The sequence below is a fragment of the Pristiophorus japonicus genome, chromosome 2, assembly GCF_044704955.1.
Source record: "Pristiophorus japonicus isolate sPriJap1 chromosome 2, sPriJap1.hap1, whole genome shotgun sequence".
Lineage (NCBI taxonomy): Eukaryota > Metazoa > Chordata > Chondrichthyes > Pristiophoridae > Pristiophorus > Pristiophorus japonicus.
In genome coordinates this window covers 39,064,569-39,084,880 of record NC_091978.1, presented here as the reverse complement: position 1 = coordinate 39,084,880, position 20,312 = coordinate 39,064,569, and positions in this window count along the sequence as shown.

Sequence of the window (20,312 nt, the reverse complement as noted above, 5' to 3'; positions counted from 1 at the left end):
TCTCCTCAATCGAGACTCTGCCTTTGACTCGAGTGTTCTTGATTCTATCTGGAGCATGCTACCCGCCACCACCTCATTGAAACCCCAATACTGCACGAGGTAGAAAAAGCCATGAGACAGCTTAAGAACAACAAAGCTACGGGAGCAGATGGAATCCCCACTGAGGCACTGAAGTATGACGGAAAGGCACTGTTTGCGCGAATACATGACCTCATCTCTCTCATCTGGAGGGAGGAGAGCATGCCGGGAGATCTCAGAGATGCAGTGATCGTGACCATCTTTAAAAAAGGGGACAAGTCCGACTGCGGCAACTACAGAGGAATCTCCCTGTTATCAGCCACTGGGAAAGTCATCGCTAGAGTCCTCCTCAACCGTTTTCTCCCTGTGGCTGAGGAGCTCCTCCCAAAGCCATGGTGCGGATTTCGTCCCGTTCGGGGCACAATGGACATGATTTTTACAGCGCGACAGCTGCAGGAAAAATGCAAGGAACAGCACCAGCCCTTATACATGGCCTTCTTTGACCTTACAAAGGCCTACCGTGAGGGTCTATGGAGCATCCTCCTCTGTTTCGGATGCCCCCAAAAGTTCGTCACCATCCTCCGCCTGCTCCACGACAACATGCAGGCCGTGATCCTTACCAACGGATCCATTACAGACCCAATCCACGTCCGGACTGGGGTCAAACAGGGCTGCATCATCGCAATCTTCTCAATCTTCCTCGCTACCATGCTCTACCTCACGGTCAACAAGCTCCCCGCTGGAGTGGAACTAAACTACAGAATCAGTGGGAACCTGTTCAACTTTCGTCGTCTCCAGGCCAAGTCCAAGATCACCCCAACCTCTGTCGTCGAACTACAGTATGCGGATGATGCCTGTGTCTGCACACATACAGAGGCTGAACTCCAAGTCATAGTCAAAGTATTTACTGAGGCGTACGAAAGCATGGGCCTTACGCTAAACATCCATAAGACAAAGGTCCTCCACCAGCCTGTTCACGCTGTACTGCACTGCCCCCTAGTCATCAAGATCCATGGCGTGGACCATTTCCCATACCTCGGGAGCCTTTTATCAACAAGAGCAGACATTGACGACGAAATTCAACACCAATGCGTCATTGCAGCCTTCGGCCGCCTGAGGAAAAGAGTGTTTGAAGATCAGGCCCTCAAATCTGCCACCAAGCTCATGGTCTATAGGGCTGTAGTAATACTCGCCATCCTGTATGGCTCAGAGACATGGATCATGTACAGTAGACACCTCAAGTCGCTGGAGAAATGCCACCAACGATGTCTCTGCAAGATCCTACAAATCCCCTGGGAGGACGGACACACCAACGTTAGCATCCTCGACCAGTCCAACATCCCCAGCATTGAAGCACTGACCACAGCTCCGCTGTGCAGGCCACGTTGTCTGCATGCCAGGCACGAGACTCCCAAAGCAAGCACGCTACTCGTAACTCCTTCATGGCAAACGAGCCAAAGGTGGGAAGCGGAAACATTACAAGGACACCCTCAAAGCCTCCCTGATAAAGTGCAACATCCCCACTGACACCCGGGAATCCCCGACCAAAGACCACCCTAAGAGGAGGAAGAGCATCTAGGAAGGCTCTGAGCACTTGGAATCTCGTTGCCAAGAGCATGCAGAAAGCAAGCGCAGGCAGCAGAAGGAGCCTGTGGCAAACCAGACTCCTCACCCACCCTTTCCTTCAATGACTGTCTGTCCCACCTGTGACAGAGACTGTAATTCCTGTAGTGGACTGTTCAGTCACCTAAGAACTCACTTTTAGAGTGGAAGCATATCTTCCTCGATTTCAAGGGACTGCCTATGATGATGATGATGATAGCATTGGGTCAGTACTCCGGCCAGTGTTGTCTTGGGTAGGCTCCTGAGATGGGTGGCCTATGTCAGATGGAGGCTACTTGCAATATACAAATCAGGGTCCTATTACGTACATAGGGCCACAATCGCTATTTTGAGATACAAATGGGTGGACCGTATATGTTCTTCCCATTTGCCCAGGCATTGTGCGGCCCAGTGCCATTACTGCAGACCCATCAAGGCTTCCTGGGATTTACCTTCCCCAACCCCCAGGCTCAGCTGGCCAGCTCAGCTTTGCAGCTGACTGATTTCCCATCCTCACACAATTTGCGAGCTGTGGTGAATCCTGGGCCTTAAAATCGCTCTAAGAAAAGATGGACATGTCCGGCCACTCTTCTGATCAAGATTCAGAGTATTGCTGAGAATGGCCTGGAAAATATCAAAGGGATTTGCAGGTGGGGAACGTTCATCTTGAAAATTGATAATAGTTATAAGCATCGAATGGAGACATTACATTTTCCTTGAAATTCAAGATGCTACTTACTGAACTGCAGACCATCATTATCTTTACCATTCTGAGCCTCCTTATTCTCCATCTACTCGCCTCTCCTGTGTGGCAGCCAATTAATTGAAGAATCTCTTCCTCGTGGTCCAAGGGTAGCTGTTTTTCACCTGTGGTTGTCCATTGTCTTTGATTATTGATTCCCTTTCTTTTTGCAAGGACAATATAGAGTGATAAAAAAAGGCACCTTCCTGCACTACATTTAGCTTTACGCAGCTGTCTGGATCCATTTTCTGGAGAAATATTTTTAATGGAGTATAACGATAATCATCTCCCATTTGAGCATTACATGATCCCTCTCAGGCACCAGCACTGGCTCATTGTGAAGGTGGGAAGGAAGTGTGGGTGTGGGGAGTGAGGACCATTGTGATAATTCACTGTGACATTCATTACATTGAGTGCACAATGATTACATAGGATATACGGTATAGAAACATTCGGCCCAACCAGTCCATGCTGGCGTTTATGCTCCATTTGAACTTCCTCCTGTCTTACCTCATCTAAATCTATCAGCATAACCCTCTATTCCCTTTTCCCTCATATGCGTGTCTAGCCTCTCCTTAAATGCATCTATCCTATTCACATCAACCACTCCCTGTGGTAGCGAGTTCCACATTCTTGCCACTCTTTGGGTAAAGAATCTTCTTCTGAATTCTCAATTGGATTTCTTGGTGACTATCTTATTTTGATGGCCTCTAGTTATGCTCTTCCCTACAAGTGGAAACATTCTCTCTGTATCCACTCTATCAAAACCTTTCATAATTTTAAAGACCTTTATTAGGTCACACCTCAGCCTTTTTTTAAGAGAAAAATGACTCAGCCTGTTCATCCTTTCCTGATATGTATACCCTCGCATATCTGGTATCATCCTTGTAAATCTTCTCTGCACCCTCTCCAGCACCTCGATATCCTTTTTATAATATGGCGAACAGAACTGTACGCACTACTCTAAGTGTTGTCTAACCAAGGTTCGACACAGGTTTAGCATAACTTCCCTACTTTTCAATTCTATACCTCTGGAAATAAACCCTAGTGCTTCCTTTGCTTTTTTCATGGCCTTGCTAATGCAACTTTTAGCAATTTATGTATCAGCACTCCGAGATCCCTTTGTTCCTCTACCCCACCTCAACTGTCACCCTCCAAGTAATGTGGCCTCCCTATTCTTCCTACCAAAATGAAAAACCTCACATGTATCTGTGTTGAACTTCATTTGCAAATTATATGCCCATTCTGCAAGTTTATTAATGTCCTCCTGTATTTTGTTACGGACACGGTAGCTATGGTACTGAGTCATGTTACTCACAGTGTGCAAGTGTACTGTGCAGCACTGACTGCCTAAGCTCACTGCCCCAACAACACCTGCACTGCCCACTTGTGTGGCTTTGTTTCTTAGGCACTGGGGAACTGGTCTCTCCTTGCCTGTATCTCGGCCAACAGTACATCAATCAAAGTGTCCAAACAAATGGAGGTTGCGGTGCAGTTCCTCCACTGCTTCTGTTTCTCAATGTGCTCCAAAATCTTCCTGTGCTTCAAACCTTTAAAACACTAATTAGGCTACAGCTAGAGTACTACTGCGTACAGTTCTGGTACAATACAGGTCTACAGGGCTGTAGTAATATCGCCCTCCTGTATGGCTAAGAAACATGGACCATGTACAGTAGACACCTCAAGTCGCTGGAGAAATACCACCAACAATGTCTCCGCAAGATCCTACAAATCCCCTGGGAGGACAGATGCACCAACGTTAGCATCCGCAACCAAGTCAACATCCCCAGCATTGAAGCACTGACCACACTTGATCAGCTCCGTTGGGCAGACCACATAGTTCGCATGCCAGACTCCCAAAGCAAGCGCTCTACTCGTAACTCCTTCATGGCAAACAAGCCAAAGGTGGGCAGCGGAATCGTTACAAGAACACCCACAAAGCCTCCCTGATAAAGTACAACATCCCCACTGACACCTGGGAGTCCCTGGCCAAAGGCCGCCCTAAGTGGAGGAAGTGCATCCGGGAGGGCACTGAGCTCCTCGAGTCTCGTCGCCGAGAGCATGCAGAAATCAAGCACAGGCAGCGGAAAGAGTGTGCGGCAGTCCAGTCCCACCAACCCCTTCCCTCAACGACTATCTGTCCCACCTGTGACAGAGACTGTGGTTCTCGTATTGGACTGCACAGCCACCTAAGAACTCATGTTAAGAGCGGAAGCAAGTCTTTCTCGATTCTGAGGGACTGCCTATGATGATGACGACAGTTCTGGTCACCACATTACAGGAAAGCTGTGATTGCACTAGAATGATTTACGAGGATGTTGCCTGTGATAAGCTCATAATAAAGGATGAAACTGAGTACTGTGAGCAATGAGTAAGTGTGACCTTAGCTCCTTTAATAAGACTCCAGAGTGCAGGTACCACGTGGGTGGCCCACTTATATACAGTGCTCCCAAGAGATGCTGGGATCCCTTGGGACTCCAACAGGTAGGTCCTCTGATGGTGCTGTGATACAGATTGCCAAGGGTTAAATACATACCATCACTCCCTCGTAAAGTCAATAGTACACTTATTTACAGGGTGAGATGATCAGGGACTTTTCGCTCCCTTGTCGATCGTCTCGGTACAAATGCGGGTGTCAGTGAGTTGGTTAGTTCTTCAGCCGACCTTGCCGGGCTGCTGGGGTTGTTGAGTTCGGCTTCGTGGTCAACCATGATGTCAGTTGCCACTTGTGTTGGAGGGTCAAAGTTGGTGGTGTCTTCTTCAGGTTGTTCGTAGCTGTTAGTGAACCGCAATTTGATTTGGTCCAAATGTTTTCTGCACGTTAGTCCATTGGCCAATTTGACCTGAAACACCCTACTCCCTTCTTTGGCTATGACCGTGCCAGCGAGCCATTTGGGATCATGTCCATAATTGAGTACAAACAGAGGATCATTGACCTCAATAGCACGTGACAAATTTGCGCAGTCATGGTACATACTTTGTTGAAGCCGCCTATCCTCCACGTGATCGTGGAGATTAGGATGGACAAGAGAGAGCCTTGTTTTGAGCGCCCTTTTCATGAACAGTTCGGCTGGGGGAACCCCGGTGAGTGGGTTCTGGTGCGGTAGCTGAGCAGCACTCGGGACAGCTGGGTCTGCAGTGAGCCTTCCGACACACGTTTCAAGCTTTGCTAGATGGTCTGCCTGGCTGTTGAATGCGGGCTTGAACGGCGCAGATGTAACGTGCTTGATCCCATTGCGGGTCATGAATTCCTTGAAGTCAGCACTGGTGAAACATTGTCGCTGACTGGGACATCAGGCAGGCCATGTGTGGCAAACATGGCTCGTAGGCTTTCGATGGTGGCAGTGGACGTGCTCACAGACATTATTACACATTAAATCCATTTTGAATAAGCATCCACGACAACCAAAAACATTTTGCCTAGAAATGGGCCCGCATAGTCCACGTGGATCCTCGACCACGGTTTGGAGGGCCACGACCACAAACTTAGCGGTGCCTCTCTGTGTGCATTGCTTAGTTGAGAGCAAGTGTTGCACTGGCGCACGCATGACTCTAAATCTGAGTCAATGCCGGGCCACCACACATGGGATCTGGCTATGGCTTTCATCATTACAATGCCTGGGTGGGTGCTGTGTAGGTCATGAATGAACGTTTCTCTGCCTTTCTTGGGCAAGACCACGCAATTACCCCACAACAGACAGTCCGCCTGCAAGGAAGTTTCGTCTTTGCGCCTGTGAAACGGCTTAATCGCCTCCTGCATCTCCGCTGGGACGCTGGACCAGCTCCCATGAAGGACACAGTTTTTTACCAAGGATAGTAAAGGATCCTGGCTAGGCCAGGTCTTGATCTGGCGGACCGTAACAGGTGACTTTTCGTTTTCGAATGCCTCCATTACCTTCAGCAAGTCTGCAGGCTGTGCCATTTCCACCCCGGTGGTGGGCAATGTTAGCCGACTGAGAGCATCAGCGCAGTTCTCTGTGCTCAGCCTGTGGCAGATTACATAGTTGTATGCCAACAGTGTGATCGCCCATCTTTGGATGCGGGCAGAGGCATTAGTGTTAAACCCTTTGCTCTCAGAGAATAGTGATATGATCGGCTTATGATCAGTTTCAAGCTCAAACTTGAGGCCAAACAAGTACTGGTGCATTTTTTTTACCCTGTAAACGCACGCCAGAGCCTCTTTTTCAATCATGCTGTAGGCCCTTTCAGCCTTAGACAGACTCCTGGATGCATAGGTGACTGGTTATAAAATCCCCGATTCGTTAGCCTGTTGTAACACGCACCCGACCCCGTATGACGACACATCGCAAGCTAGCACTAATCATTTACATGGGTTATACAAAACAAGCAGTTTGTTTGAACACAACAGATTTCTGGATTTCTCAAAGGCAGCCTCTTGTGATTTCCCTCATACCCAGTCATCTCCCTTGTGCAGTAGTACATGTAGGGGTTCTAGCAAGGTGCTTAACCCGGGTAGGAAATTACCGAAATAGTTGAGTCCCAGGAACGACCGCAGCTCCGTCACGTTCTGTGGTCTCGGCGCTTTCTTGATGGCCTCCCTCTTGTCGTTGGTGGGTCTGATGCCGTTTGCTGTGATTCTTCTTCCCAAGTACTCGACCTCCGGCGCCAGGAAAACACACTTCGAGCATTTCAACCTGAGTCCCATGCGATCCAACCGACTAAGAAACTCTTCCAGATTCTTCAAATGCTCGATGGTGTCCCGACCTGTAACCAGTATGTCGTCCTGGAAAACCACGGTGCGAGGGACCGACTTTAGCAGACTCTCCATGTTCCATTGGAAGATTGCCGTGGCCGACCGAATCCCGAATAGGCATCTGTTATAGATGAACCGACCTTTGTGCGTGTTGATGCTGGTGAGGTCTTTTGAAGATTCCTCCAGCTCCTGCGTCATGTAAGACGAGGTCAGGTCCAACTTGGTGAACGTCTTCCCTCCAACCAGGGTCGCGAATAGGTCGTCTGCCTTGGGAAGCAGGTACTGGTCCTGCAGCGAAAAACGGTTAATCGTTACTTTATAGTCCCCACAAATTCTGACCGTGCCGTCACCTTTAAGTACCGGGACAATCGGACTGGCCACTCGTTGAATTCCACTGGCACGATGCTGCCTTCTCGCTGCAGTCTGTCCAGTTCAATTTCCACTTTCTCTCGCATCATATACGGTATCGTCTGTGTCTTGTGGTGGATGGGTCGCGTACCGGGAACCAAATGGATCTGCACTTTCGCCCCCGAGAAGCTTCCAATGCCTGGCTCGAACAACGATGGGAATCTGCTCAGAACCTGGGCACATGAGGCGTTGTCGACGGATGAAAGCGCTCGGATGTCGTCCCAGTTCCAGCGGATTTTTCCCAGCCAGCTTCTGCCAAACAGTGTGGGACTATCCCCCGGCACAATCCATAGTGGGAGTTCGTGCACTGCTCCATCATAGGAGACTTTGACCTCTGCACTGCCAATTACAGGGATCAGTTCCTTGGTGTAAGTTCTTAGCTTGGTGTGAATTGGGCTGAGCTTGGGCCTGTGTGCCTTTTGCACCACAGCCTGTCGAAGGCCTTTTTGCTCATTATGAACTGACTCTCACCCGTGTCCAGTTCCATGCATACTGGAATTCCATTCAGTTCAACTTTTAACATTATTGGTGGACATTTCATGGTGAAGGTGTGTACCCCGTACACTTCTGCCTCCTCGGTTCGAGTCTCCAATTCAGCCTGATCCACCGTGGATCGATCTTCCTCTGCAACGTGGTAGTTTGCAGGGTTTGCAGCTCGCCTGCACATTCGCTGGAGGTGTCCCATTGTTCTGTAGCCGTTGCATGCATAGTGCTTGAAGCGGCATTGATAGGCCCGATGATCACCTCCACAATGCTAACAGGATGTTAACTGCTTCGTATTAACGATTGATGGCGGACTCTGGGTCACTTGAGGTCGTGCAGCAGCCAGCGTACACTCTGCCATGTATATTCCTGCTCGAAAACGACGTTACTATGTGCACAGTACTGACCGAAACCTCTTTATGCTGCAAAATTTGTTTGGTGTTGTCGCTGATGAACATAAATGCCTGGGCTATCGTTATGGCTTTGCTCAGATTCGGAGTTTCAACAGGCAATAGCTTGTGAAGGATAACCTCATGGCCAATGCCAAGCACAAAAAAATATCTCAGCATTTGTTCGAGGAATCCATCAAATTCAATGTCCTGCGAGGCGCCTTAGTTCGGCGACGTAGCTCGTCACTTCCTGGCCCTCCAACCGTTGACATGTGTAGAACCGATACCTCGCCATCAAAATGCTTTCCTTAGGATTTAGGTGCTCCCGGACCTGCGTACACAATTCTTCATAGGATTTGATTGTTGATTTTACCGGAGCTAGAAGATTCTTCATGAGGGCATAGGTTGTTGCCCCACGGACGGTAAGGAGGATCATCCTTCATTTGGCAGCGTTTTCGTCCCCTTCCAACTCGTTGGCCACGATGTATTGGTCGAGTCTCTCCACGGAGGCCTCTCAATCGTCCCCTTCTGAGAACTTCTCCAGGATACCAACTGTTCTTTGCATTTTCGCGCGGTTGTTCGCCAATTGATAAGCTCATAATAAAGAATGAAACTGTGAGCAATGAGTAAGTGTGACTTTAGCTCCTTTAAAAAGACTCCAGAGTGTAGGAACTGTGTCGGTGGCCTGCTTATATACAGTACTCCCAAGGGATGCTGGGATCCCTTGGGACTCCAACAGGTAGGCCCTCTGGTGATACTGTGATACAGGTTGCCAAGGGTTAAATGCATAACAGCCTGGACTGGGGAATTTTATCTATGAGGAAAGATTGGATAGGTTGGATTTGTTTTCTTTGGAACAGAGGAGGTTGAGGGGAGACGTTATTAAGGTATATAAAATTATGAGGGGCCTAAATAGAGTGGATAAGACGGACCTATTTCCCTTTGCAGAGGGGTCGACAACCAGTGGGCATAGATTTAAAGTAATTAGTCGGAGGTTTAGAGGGGATTTGAAGGGAAAACTTTTTATCCAAAGGGTGGTGGGGTCTGGAACTCACTGCCTGAAAGGGTGGTAGAGGCAGAAACCCTCACCACATTTAAAAAGTACTTGGATGTGCACTTAAAGTGCCATAACCTGCAGGGCTATGGACCAAAAGGTGGAAAGTGGGATTAGGCTGGACAGCTCTTTGTCGGCCAGTGCGGACACGATGGGCCAAAATGGCCTTCTTCCGTGCTGTGAATTTCTATGATTCTATGAAACTCTTTAAGCAGCTGCAGAATTTTAAAAGCTGCAGAATAAGTCCCACCCTGCCAGCAGCGGTAAACCCCATCAGGAACGAGAGGACCACCGAAAACCCACCCTGTGGCACCTTCCCGTGGAAAATGTGACATCCGGTTTGCTGTGGTGCCACATGGATGGGTGGATGTCCCGCCCCCACCCACACCCCCCTCCCCCCCCACCCCCACATTCCTGGTGGGTAGAGGCAAACCAAGACTTTAATCTAGAACCGCTGGACCAGTATACATCTATAATGAAACCAGATGTCATGGATATGCCTTCAAAATGAACACCTCATCATGCAGGAATGCCAATCTGAAGTGTGAGGCTATGCGATTGCTGCCTGAGTCTGGCAATTCCATTGAAATCCCATCGAAAACTGATGTGTCGAGGCGGTGAGTTAAAAGATCCTGGAAAAAGATTATACACAGAAATTGTTGTGTATCTGTAAAGCATGCACTCCCATGTTCCGCCACCAGGGAGTGCATCCCCTGAAGTCCCAAGGGCTCCCAGCGTCCCTTGGGACCACTGTATATAAGCCGGCCCCTAAGGCCTGTTCCTCACTCTGGAGTGTCTTAATAAAGACTGAGGTCACTGCTACTTTAACCTCCCTGTGTGCAGTCGCATCTGTGTTCGGAACACAAATGGCGACGAGTATACGAATCCAACGCAAAGATGCAGCAAACTGTGGGCATCCTGGAGAAGTTCTCGGAGGGTGAGGACTGGGAAGCCTATGGCAAACGGCTAGACCAGTACTTTGTAGCCAACGAGCTGGATGGAGAAGGAAGCGCTGCAAAAAGGAGAGCAGTCCTCCTCATGGTCTGCGGGGCACCGACCTACAGCCTCACGAAGAATCTTCTGGTTCTGGTGAAACCCACAGATAAGTCGTATGAGGAGCTGTGTACACTGGTTCGGGAGCATCTTAACCCTAGGGAGAGCGTGCTGATGGCGAGGTATCGGTTCTGCAGGTGTCAGCGATCTGAAGGTCAGGTGGCGAGCTACGTCGCTGAGCTAAGGCGACTTGCAGGACAATGTGAGTTTGATGGCTACCTGGAGCAAATGCTCAGAGACTCTTTTGTACTGGGCATTGGCCACGAGACCATCCTACGAAAACTTTTGACTGTAGAGACACCGACCCTCAGTAAGGCCATTGCGATGGCACAGGCGTTTATGTCCACCAGTGATAACACCAAACAAATCTCTCAGCACACAAGTGCTAGCAATGTTCATAAATTAACTGGAACTGTGTTTGCGAGCAGAAATGTACAGGGCAGAAACCACGAGTCTGCAACTGCCAGCAGGCCTCAGGTGACCCAGATGACCCAGAGTCCGCAACAAAGGATGAATGCAAGGCAATTCACACTTTGTTGGCATTGTGGAGGCTTCCATTCAGCCTCTTCATGCCGCTTCAAAGGGTATGTTTGCAAGAGCTGTGGAACAATGGGGCACCTCCAACGAGCTTGCAGACGAGCTGCAAGCTCTGCAAAACCTGCTAACCACCATGTGGCAGAGGAAGGTCGGTCCATGGTGGATCAAAGCAATTTCGAGCCTCAGAGAGAGGAGGCAGATGCTGAAGTACACGGGGTGCACACATTTACGACGAAATGTCCACCTATAATGCGAAATGTAAAATTGAATGGCTTACCCGTAGCCATGGAACTGGACACTGGTGCTAGCCAATCCATCATGAGTAAAAAGATGTTTGAGAGACTGTGGTGCAACAAGGCACTCAGACCAGCCCTGAGCCCCATCCACACGAAACTGAGAACGTACACCGAAGAGCTTATCACTCTCCTGGGCAGCGCCATGGTCAAGGTCACCCATGAGGACACAGTGCACGAACTGCCACTCTGAATTGTCCCTGGCGATGGCCCCAGACTGCTTGGAAGGAGCTGGCTGGGCAAAATCCGCTGGAACTGGGATGACATCCGAGCGCTATCACATGTCGATGAGGCCTCATGTACCCAGGGTCTCAACAAATTTCCTTCCCTTTTTGAGCCAGGCATTGGAAACTTTTCCGGGGCGAAGGTGCGGATCCACTTGGTCCCAGAGGCACGACCCATTCACCACAAGGCACGAGCGGTATCTCACATGATGAGTGAGAGAGTGGAAATCGAACTGCACAGCTGCAATGCGAGGGCATCATCTCCCCAGTGGAATTCAGCGAGTGGACCAGCCCGATTGTTCCAGTACTCAAAGGTGATGGCACGGTCAGGATTTGCGGCGATTATAAAGTAACTATTAATCGTTTCGCGCTACAAGACCAATTCCCGCTACCTGAGGCAGACGACCTATTTGCGACGCTGGCAGGAGGCAAGACGTTCACCAAGCTTGACCTGACTTCGGCCTACATGACGCAGGAGCTGGAGGAGTCTTCGAAGGGCTTCACCTGCATAAACACGCGCAAGGGACTGTTCATTTACAACAGATGCCCGTTTGGAATTCGGTGGGCTGCAGTGATCTTCCAGAGAAACATGGAGAGCTTACTCAAGTCGGTACCACGCACGGTGATTTTTCAGGACAACATATTGGTCACCGGTCGGGACACCGTCGAGCACCTACAAAACCTGGAGGAGGTCCTCCAGCGACTGGATCGCGTAGGGCTGCGGCTGACGAGGTCGAAATGCATCTTCATGGCAACAGAAGTGGAGTTTTTGGGGAGAAAGATTGCGGCGGATGGCATTCGGCCCACAGACGCCAAGACAGAGGCTATCAGGAACACGCCCAGGCCACGGAACGCCACAGAGCTGCGGTCATTCCTGGGACTCCTCAACCATTTTGGTAACTTCCTATCGGGGTTAAGCACCCTCTTAGAGCCCCTACATGTGTTATTGTGTAAAGGTGATGTCAAATGTGTAACCATCATACAACGGTAACCTTCATGTAACTGTAACCTTCATGCTACTCCAGTACACTGTACTTATCCCCGAAAAATGCACACCCCGACCACAGGGGGTGAACTTGTGGGAGACACTCCTCACCCTGGGTTTCCAGGTATAAAAGGGGAGGTCCCATCCAGGGTCAGAACTCCTTGGTCCTGGGGAATAAAGGTGAAGGTCACGTAGTGACTGTGTCTGCAGTACATACCTCGTGTGAGTTTGTAGTAAGGTGCAGGGAAACCACATTTGGGGACGAGAAATAGGAATCACCGAACCACGAGGATGGCCACTGGTAGCACAGAGGAACGTTACTGTGTGGGTGAGGACTGGGACGACTTCGTGGAGAGACTCCAGCAGAGCTTTGTCACAAAGGACTGGCTGGGAGCGGCAGCGGCTGACAAGCGGAGGGCGCATCTACTGACCAGCTGCGGACCACAGACGTATGCGCTGATGAAAGACTTGCTCGCACCGCAAAAGCCAGCGGACAAGTCCTTTGAAGAGCTCAGCCAGCTGATCAGTGAGCATCTCAAGCCAGCGAGTAGCATACACATGGCCCGGCACCGGTTCTACACACACCGGCGTCGGGAGGGACAAAACATCTCGGACTTAATTACGGACCTGCGGCGCTTGGCCAGTCTCTGTAAGTTCACAGACGCCTGCAGGGGGGAGATGTTAAGGGATTTCTTCATTGAGGGCATTAATCATGCCGGGATTTTCAGGAAGCTCATAGAGACCAAGGACTTGACTTTAGAAGGGGCGGCGTTGATAGCTCAGACTTTCATGGCAGGGGAAGAGGAGACCAAGCTAATTTATGCACGCAACCCTGATCCCAACATGGCGATGGACCAGGGAGTTAACATGGTGAACGCGGCTCGGGGCCCCGCAGGCAGGCAAGAGCATTTCGAAACCACCCAGGCAGCAACAGACTCTAGGGTGGGCCCGCAACAGGGACAATGGAAAGGGGATCGGCAATTCAAGCCATCACGAGGAACAATGCGTCCCGCGATGGGACCATTAACACCCACCATCAGAGTGCCTAGAAACAACCAAATAGGCAACCAGAGAGGAATGCCTGGTAACAGTCCTTTTGTTAACAACAATCTCAGCTCATTCTGGAGGTGCGGGGGCTGACATACTGCGAAAAGCTGCAGGTTTCAGCAATATACCTGTAGGATTTGTGACGTCAATGAACACTTGGCCAGGATGTGCAAAAAGGCTGCAGCGAGGCTAATCAACGAGACCGAGGAACCAGACGAGGGGTCTGCAATGCAGGATGATGCCTGGGGAAAAGCCATGGATGCTGAAGTTCACCGGTTCATGTGGCTGATGTCCACAGCTCATACACTAAAACGCCGCCCATGATGATGTAAGTTTTATTGAATGGCATCCCGGTGCGCATGGAGCTGGATACGGGAGCTAGCCAATCACTTATGAGCGCCCAACAATTTGAGAGACTATGGCCAAACAGAGCTAGCAGGCCCAAACTGGAACGCATTGACACGCAGCTACGGACGTACACCAAAGAGATCATCCCAGTGCTAGGCAGTGAAAACTTGGTGGTAACACATAATGGATCACAGAACCAGCTGCCGCTCTGGATCGTCCTGGGAAATGGCCCCGCGCTCTTGGGGAGGAGTTGGCTAGCCGAGCTGAATTGGAAATGGGGGGATGTGCACGCCATTTCATCTGTGGAGCGAAGTTCATGCTCACAGGTCCTACAAAAATGCGGGTCACTGTTTCAACCCGGTGTCGGAATGTTCAAGGGCACCAAAGTAGTGATACGCATCACTCCGGACACCAGACCAGTGCACCACAAAGCCAGAGCGGTGCCGTATGTGATGCGTGAGAAAATTGAAAGTGAATTGGATAGGCTGCTCAGAGAGAGCATAATTTCGGCCGCTGAATTCAGCGATTGGACAAGTCCCATCGTTCCTGTCCTTAAAGCAGATGGCTCGGTCAGGATTTGTGGCGACTACAAAGACACCATCAACCGCTGCAAGACCAATACCCGTTCCCGAGAGCGGAGGACCTTTTTGCCATGCTGGCAGGTGGCAAGCTGCTCACGAAGCTGGACCTTACTTCGGCCTACATGACTCAGGAACTGGCTGAAGAATCCAAGCTTCTGACCACCATCACGACGTACAAGGGATTATTTATCCACAACAGATGTCCGTTTGGCATTCGTTCGGCGGCAGCTATCTTTCAGAGAAACATGGAAAGCTTGCTCAAATTCATTCCTGGAACAATCCTATTCTAAGACGACATCCTTATAACGGGTCGAGACACCGAGGAACACCTCCACAACCTGGAGGAGGTGCTACGCCGACTGGACCGGGTAGGCTTGTGGCTGAAAAAGGCCAAGTGTGTGTTTTTGGCAGGTGGGTTGCCGCAGATGGGATCCGGCCTACTGAATCAAAATCGGAGGCGATCCGCCGGGCGCCCAGGCCCGGCAACACATCGGAGTTGCGATCATTCCTGGGACTTTTGAACTATTTGGGGATCTTCCTGCCGAACTTAAGCACATTGTTGGAGCCGTTACATGTGCTCCTGCGTAAAGGCTATGAATGGTTTTGGGGGGACTGTCAAGAACGGGCTTTCAATAAGGCGAGGAACCTGCTGTGTTCTAACAAATTGTTGACTTTGTATGACCCCTGTAAAAAACTGGTTTTAACATGCGATGCATCATCCTACAGGGTTCGGTGTGTGTTGCAGCAGGGTAATGATGAAGGCCGACTCCAACCGGTGGCTTATGCCTCCAGGTCACTCTCCCAGGCAGAGCGTGGATACGGCATGGTCGAAAAGGAAGCACTCGCTTGTGTTTACGGTGTGAAAAAGATGCACCAGTACCTTTTCGGTAGACGGTTCGAGCTAGAAACGGACCACAAGCTGTTAACATCCCTGTTGTCCGACAGCAAGGCTGTCAATACCAATGCGTCAGCTCGTGTACAGCGATGGGCTCTCACGCTGGCTGCGTATGACTACACCATACGGCACCGGCCAGGCACCGAAAATTGCGCTGACGCGCTCAGCAGGCTCCCAGTGGCCACCACTGAGGGGGCGTCAGAGCAAAGCGTTGAGATGGTCATGGCCGTTGAGGCTTTTGACATTGCAGGCTCCCCCATCACAGCCCACTCTGGATCAAACTCTGGACCAACAGAGACCCCCTCCTATCCATGATAAAGAAATGTGTTCTGACTGGGGATTGGGCGCCCGCTCACAGGGCGTGCCCCGAGGAGGTCAGACCGTTTCAGAGACGGATGGATGAGCTCTCCATCTAAGCCGACTGCCTGCTATGATGCGGCCGGGTAGTCATGCCCCAGAAAGGAAGGGAAGCATTCATCAGGGAACTCCACAGCGAGCACCCTGGCATCGTGTTAATGGAGGCCATTGCCCGGTCACATGTATGGTGGCCGGGGATTGACTCAGACCTGGAACACTGGGTTCGCAGGTGTACGATGTGTGCTCAGCTGGGCAATGCCCCCAGGTAGGCCCCACTCAGCCCGTATTCACGTGGACAATGCGGGCCCGTTCATGGGGAAAATGTTCCTGATCGTTGTCGATGCATACTCGAAATGGATCGGGTGCATCATCGGGCGCACGCCATCCATCACCATGGAGAGTCTGCGTACGGTTTTCGCGACCCACGGCTTGCCGGACATCCTGGTCAGCGACAATGGCCCATGTTTCACCAGCCATGAATTCCAGGAGCTTATGTCGGGCAATGGTATCAAACACGTCCGGACAGCGCCATTCAAGCCGGCTTCCAATGGCCAGATGGAACGTGCGGTCCAAGTCATAAAACAGGGCATGCTACGCATCCAAGGACCCTCCCTTCAGTACCGCCTATCGCGCTTCCTGCTGGCCTACTGGTCCCGCCCGCATTCGCTCACGAGAGTCCCGCCAGCGGAACTCCTCATGAAATGCACGCTTAAAATGTGGCTGACCCTCATTCACCCAGCCCTGGCAGACATTGTTGAGGGCAAGCGCCAGTCCCAAACCGAGTTCCATGATCGAAACTCAAGGGGGAGATGTATAGAAATGGGTGACCCGGTATTTGTTCTTAACCGTGCTTTGGGACCCAAGTGGCTTGAGGGCACAGTAATTGGCAAAGAAGGGAATAGGGTCATAGTGGTCAGACTAAACAATGGGCAGATATGCTGCAAACACTTGAACCAAGTAAAGAAAAGGTTCAGCATAGACACGGAGGAACCTGAAGAAGAACATGAGATGTCACCCACACCACTGCCAATGAACGAGCAACAAGGACAGTCCACAGCATGCACAGTCCCTGCGGCCAGCCCGGACAGGCCGGAATCACCTCAGGTGACAGAGACACATGCCAAGGCTCAGCCACCAGAGCTCCAACTGCGGCGCTCCACGAGAGAACGTCGACCACCTGAAAGACTTAACCTTTGACATAAAAAGACGTAAGGGGGGAGGTGATGTCATGTATGTAACCATCATGCAACGGTAATCTTCATGTAACATAACCTTTATGAAACTCCTGTACACTGTACCTGTACCCTAGAAATGCACACCCTGACCACAGGGGGTGAACTTGTGGGAGACACTCCTCACCCTCGTTTCCAGGTATAAAAGGGGAGGTCCCACCCAGGGTCAGCACTCCTTGATCCTGGGGAATAAAGGTTAAGGTCACATAGTGACTGTGTCTGCAGTACATGCCTCATGTGAGTTTGTAGTAAGGTGCAGGGACACCACAGGTAAGAACTGGGTATGGGGAAAAAAACAAGTAATTGCTTTTAAGAAAGCCAGAAACATTTTATGCTCCAACAAGCTGCTTGTATTGTATAACCCGTGTAAAAGACTTGTGCTAGCATGTAATGCATTGTCGTACGGAGTCGGGTATGTATTACAACAAGCTAACGTTGCGCGAAAGTTGCAACCTGTCACCGATGCCTCCAGGAGCTGTCTAAGGCCGAGAGGGCCTACAGCATGATTGAGAAAGAGGCATTAGCGTGTGCGTTCGGGGTAAAGAAAATACATCAGTTCCTTTTTGGCCTCAAATTTGAGCTGGAAACCGATCACAAGTCCCTCATATCCCTGTTCGCTGAAAACAAGGGGATAAATACTAATGCCTCAGCCCGCATACAAAGGTGAGCACTCGCGCTATCAGCTTATAACGATACCATCCGCCACAGGCCAGGCACCGAGAACTGTGCGGATGCTCTCAGTCGGCTACTATTGCCCACCACGGGGGTGGAAATGGCGCAGCCTGCAAACTTGTTGATGTTGGCGCAGCCCGCAGACTTGTTGATGGTCTTGGAAGCGTTTGAAAATGATGAATCACCTGTCACAGCCCACCAGATTAGGACTTGGACCAGCCAAGATCCTCTGCTGCACCTAGTAAAAAACTGTGTACTGCATGGGAGCTGGGCCAGCATCCCCATTGAAATGCAAGAGCTAATCAAGCCGTTCCAACGGCGAAAGGACGAGCTGTCCATTCAGGCTGACTGCCTGTTGTGGGGTAACCGCATAGTGCTACCCAAAAAGGGCAGGGAGACGTTCATCTCGGATCTCCACAGCACACACCCGGGTAGAGTAATGCTGAAAGCGATAGCCAGATCCCACGTGTTGTGGCCCGGTATCGACTCTGACTTAGAGTCCTGTGTACGGCAATGCAGCGTGTGTGCTCAGTTAAGCAATGCGCCCAGAGAGGCACCACTAAGTTTGTGGTCCTGGCCCTCCAGACCATGGTCAAGGATCCATGTCGACTATGCGGGCCCGTTTCTCGGTAAAATGTTCCTGGTGGTGGCGGATCCTTTTTCAAAATGGATTGAATGTGAAATAATGTCGGGAAGCACCGCCACCGCCACCATTAAAAGCCTGAGGGCCATGTTTGCCACCCACGGCCTGCCTGACATACTGGTCAGTGACAACGGGCCATGTTTCACGAGTGCCGAATTTAAAGAATTCATGACCCGCAATGGGATCAAACATGTCACCTCGGTCCCGTTTAAACCAGTCTCCAATGGGCAGGCAGAGCGGGCAGTACAAATCATCAAACAGAGCCTTAAACAAGTCACAGAAGGCTCACTACAAACTCGCCTCTCGCAAGTACTGCTCAGCTACTGCACGAGACCCCACTCACTCACAGGGGTGCCCCTCGCTGAGCTACTCATGAAAAGGACACTTAAAACCAGACTTTCGCTGGTTCACCCCAACATGCATGATCAGATAGAGAGCAGGCGGCAGTAACAAAATGTAAACGATGGTCGCGCCACTGTGACACGGGAAATTGATCTGTATGACCCTGTGTATGTGCTAAACTATGGACATGGTCCCAAGTGGATCGCGGGCACAGTGATAGGTAAAGAAGGGAATAGGGTGTTTGTAGTCAAACTGGACAATGGACAAATTTGCAGAAAGCACCTGAACCAAACGAGGCTACGGTTCACAGACTGCCCTGAACAACCCACAGCAGACACCACCTTTTTCGAGCCCACAACATACACCCAAAGGATCAACGACACCACACCGGACCAGGAAATCGAACCCATCACGCCCAACAGCCCAGTAAGGCCAGGCTCACCCAGCAGCCCTGCAGGGCCAACAACACGCCAGCCCAGCGAGGGCACAGCCAACACACCAGAACAAACATTTATACTGAGGCGGTCCACCAGGGAAAGAAAGACTCCCGACCGCCTCAACTTGTAAATGGTTTTCACTTTGCCTTTGGTGGGGAGTGATCTTGTGTATCTGTAAAGCATGCACTCCCATGTTCCGCCACCAGGGAGTGCATCCCCTGAAGTCCCAAGGGATCCCAGCATCCCTTGGGAGCACTGTATATAAGCCGGCCCGTAAGGCCTGTTCCTCAATCTGGAGTGTCTTAATAAAGACTGAGGTCACTGTTACTTTAACCTCCCTGTGTGCAGTCTCATTCATGTTCGGAACACCACAGAAATGAAAACAGGAATTAAGTAAAAATTCAATAAATGTTATACATAGACAGAGAAAATGGGAAGTATACATGATTAATTGTGATTCTGCTTTATACCTGACTTCATGTTCTGTGTAAAGTCTTCTGTGTAAAGTGCAAGCAAACAGCTTGCGTTATGGAAACCAGCACTTGTGGGTTTTTAAATCATCCAGACAGAGGAATAAACTGGGTATTGAAATATACCCTCAATCTGGATGGGGCCACTTGCATGGTTCGATAGCGTGGGTAAACAGGGGGTAGGGTACAATATTGTAATGGGAGAGCAAGCCTTAGGTCTGTTTATCACCACATATGTACAGAGCGCCATTCTGCAGCCAGGCTGCATTTTAAAGGCAGAGATTAATTGCAGTTCCTGTGTGATACCCTCATTGATTGAAAATTATAATAATGACCTGGAGGCTCCTTTGCCCATGTTCAGCTGTGGAAATGTAGTGAAGTTGTTGAGCACCCCTTTAAAATTGATGCTGCATTAGGAAGTTTCACTTTTAAAGGGGAGTGAAATTATTAGTTGTGGAACTTTGTTTTATTGCATGTATTATTGCATTTATTTGTTACTTTTCATGTGTGGTCTGTTGGCAGCTGCAATTTAAGTTGCCAAAAACCACAAGTTATACATCAGTAAGTACATCTCTTAACTCAATTGAATGATTCCTCGTGGTTCAGTCTCGAGCATATTGTCCAAATGCACGTTTATTACGCAGATACCAATAGTATAATAATTGTTACAGTTATACAATAAACTCACAACCTGGTTTCCTGCAGACCCAGAGCGATCAAGCTTGGCTTCTGTAGGTGATGAACTTCCAACCGTCCCGTGAGCTCTCTCTACAAGGCCTGTTTTTT